Source organism: Chiloscyllium plagiosum, chromosome 10 (assembly GCF_004010195.1).
Source record: "Chiloscyllium plagiosum isolate BGI_BamShark_2017 chromosome 10, ASM401019v2, whole genome shotgun sequence".
Classification (NCBI taxonomy): Eukaryota; Metazoa; Chordata; class Chondrichthyes; order Orectolobiformes; family Hemiscylliidae; genus Chiloscyllium; species Chiloscyllium plagiosum.
The window spans coordinates 33,154,713-33,158,208 of record NC_057719.1 but is presented as its reverse complement, the minus strand read 5'-3'; the positions used below and the strand labels follow the sequence as shown (position 1 = coordinate 33,158,208).

General features: G+C 44.3%; 1 protein-coding gene across 9 annotated transcripts in view; it reads left to right on the top strand.

Moving 5' to 3' along the window:
• The window catches only part of mdga2a (MAM domain containing glycosylphosphatidylinositol anchor 2a), a 932,327-nt gene that overhangs the window by 500,455 nt on the left and 428,376 nt on the right, over positions 1-3,496 (top strand). The gene's annotated exons all lie outside the window — the stretch shown is intronic.

Genomic DNA, 3,496 nt, shown 5'->3' with positions numbered 1-3,496 from the left:
TGCAGCCACGTGTTCAACTGCACTCTCTCCCTATTCCTTGCCTCACTGTCACGTGGCACCGGCAACAACCCAGAGATGACGACTCTGTCCGTCCTAGCTTTTAGCTTCCAGCCTAACTCCCTGAGCTCCTGAATGACCGCCCCACCCCTCTTCCTACCTATGTCGATGGTGCCAGAAGGGATGCACCACGACTTCTGGCTGCACACCCTCCCCCTTAAGGATTCTGAAGACACGGTCTGAGACATCTCAGACCCTAGCACCCGGGAGGCAACAAACCATCCTTGAGTCTCGCCCATGTCCACAGAACTGCCTGTCCGTCCCTCTAACTAGAGAGTCCCCTATAACTAGCACTCTCCTCCTCTCCCCTTTTCCCTTCTGAGTCTCAGAGCCACAGACCCCTTCACTGCAGCTTACACCTGCAACGCTGTCCCCCCCAACAGTTTCCAAAGCTGTATACTTATTTTTTGAGCTTCAGAGCCGGACCTCGTGGCAGAGATCCAGTCACTGCAGCTTACCCCTGCTAGGCCTTCCCCCCCCATCCAAAGCAGTATACTTATTGTTGAGGGGAATGACCACAGGGGATCCCTCACTGCCTGCTTCCTCCCCTTCCCACCTCTAACTGTTACCCAGCTACCTCTGTTCTCTGGCGTAACTATGTCCCTGTAGCTTCTATCTATCACCCTCTCAGCCTCTCGAATAATCCTGAGTTCATCCAACTCCAACTCCAGTTCCCTAACGCATTCTGTGAAGAGCTGGAGCTGACTGCATTTCCTGCAGATGAAGTCGGCAGGAGCATCGGTGGTCACCCCTACCTCAAACATCCTGCAGGAGGAACATCCACTGCCTGCGCTGCCATTACTCTACACTTAGTCTCCAAAACAAGAACACTGAGTAGCTTACCTGTGGACTTTAAAGTTAGGTTAGAGGAGGAGGATGGGAGGGAGGCCCTACTTTGTAGGGCCTGGGGTCTAGAGAACACCCACTCAAATATCAATCACTTACCTTCCCGACCAGCTCTGCGCTCCAACTTCACTTCTGCCCAGCTCGCACCGCTCTCTGCTGTGAAAAGCAGATACATACCTATGAGAAATAAATATGAGGAATCAAAGCTAGAGTACCCTGGATGATTAAAGATATTGGTGAGAAAACAAAGAAGCAAAAGCATGTGATGAATACTGGAATATTAATAACAATAGAAATCAATCAGGAAGTGTAAGTCAAAAGCAAGAAAGAAGCTAAGGCTGGAATAAGGAAGGCCACGAGGAAGCATGAGGAAAGGATGGCAGGCTAAAAGAAACAATAAAATGTTCTTCAAGCATATTAATAGTAAAAGATTAGTGAAGGTGGAATGGGGCCCATGAAAAACAAGCAGGGTAAGTTGCTCACTGAAGAAAGAGGTATTAAATGAATATTTTGCTTCAGTCTTTACCAAATCAGAAAATGGTGATAATGGCCTGGTTTAAAAAATGGGTGTTGAGCAACTGAGCAGTGTAATGATAGTTAAAGAAGAGGTGCTATAAACACCTGGCAGGTAGAGATGTCACCAGGCCTGAATGGCATGCATCCTAGATTGTCGAGAGAGGTAAGGGAACAAATCATGAAGCCATTGACAGAAATGTTCTTGGCCTCTCTGAACACAGAATTAGTACCATGGGACTGGAGGACTGCAACTGTGACATTGTTGTTTTAGAAAGAGGCAAAGGATATCCCAGGAAACTACAAAATGGTCAGTTTGACATCAGTAGTGAGAAAACTATGGAGGCTATAATAGGGTAAGGTAATTTTAGAGTTAGAGAAAATTAAGTTAACACGAGACAGTTGATGTTGCTTTTTCAAGGGTAGTTCATGTCTGACAAATTTAATTGAATTCCTTGATGAGGTGATAAAGAGCACATAGAGCTACGTATGTTGTATATTTGGACTTTCAGAAAGAACTTGATACAGTACCATATGGCAAGTTGGTTAGGAAATTAAAAATGTTGGGATTGGTAGGTCCTTGGCAGCATGGATTAGAAGTTGGCTAAAAGAAAGGAAGCAGAATGTAGATATAGATGGGTATTTATCAGATTGGAGATGAGTTGAAAGTAGTGTTCCCCAGGGGTTGGTTTTGGAGCCTTGCTTTTTCTGATTTATATTAACAATTTGGAGATGGGTGTTGAGGGCAAAATCCCTAAATTTGCAAGTGATATTAAGCTTGGAATAAAAGTTAACTGTGAAGATGATGCTGAATGACATCAAGGAATATTTCCTTATTGGGACATAATTTTTAACCGTTTCACCACATTCATTTTACACCACAACATCAAGGAATATTTCCTTGGGCAGACACCTAGCAGTTGAATTTCAATGCAGAGAAATGAGGTAAAAGAAACATGGAAAGACAATACAGACTCAATGATAAAAACTTGAGGGATGTATAGGAGCACAGGGACATCAGGGCTCATAATTCTCTGAAGGTGGCCAGGCACGTTGAAATAGTTATAAAGAAGGCTTATAGGATGCTTGGGTTTATAAATTGAAGTATAGAGTAAGTCAAACCACATTTGGAGTATTGTGTTCAGTTCTGGGCGTCATATTTAAGGAAGAATGTTAAAGCCCTGGTGAGAATTCAAAGGAGATTAACTAGATGATCTAAGGAATAAAGAATTTTAGATACAAGGTGAGATTAGAGAAATTGAATGTGTTCTCCTTGGAGCAGAAAAGATTAAGATAATCCTGAAGTGTTCAAAATTATGAACAATTTTGACAGGATTAGACAATAGACAATAGACAATAGGTGCAGGAGTAGGCCTTTCAGCCCTTTGAGCCTGCACCGCCATTCAACATGATCATGGCTGATCATTCCTAATCAGTATCCTGTTCCTGCCTTATCTCCATAACCCTTGATTCCACTATCTTAGAGAGCTCTATCGAACTCTTTCTTAAATGAATCCAGAGACTGGGCCTCCACTGCCCTCTGGGGCAGAGCATTCCACACAGCCACCATTCTCTGGGTGAAGAAGTTTCCCCTCATCTCTGTCCTAAATGGTCTACCCCGTATTTTTAAGCTGTGTCCTCTGGTTCGGCACTCACCCCATCAGTGGAAACATGTTTCCTGCTGCCAGAGTGTCCAATCCTTTCATAATCTTATACGTCTCAATCACATCCCCTCTCAGTCTTCTAAACTCAAGGGTATACAAGCCCAGTCGCTCCAGTCTTTCAGTGTAAGGTAATCCCGCCATTCCAGGAATTGACCTTGTGAACCTACGCTGCACTCTCTCAATAGCCAGAATGTCTTTCCTCAAATTTGGAGATCAGAACTGCACACAGTACTCCAGGTGTGGTCTCACCAGGGCCCTGTACAGCTGCAGAAGCACCTCTTTGCTTCTATACTCAATTCCTCTTGTTATGAAGGCCAGCATGCTATTAGCCTTCTTCACTACCTGCTGTACCTGCATGCTTACCCTCATTGACTGGTGTACAAGAACACCCAGATCACTCTGTACTGCCCCTTTAC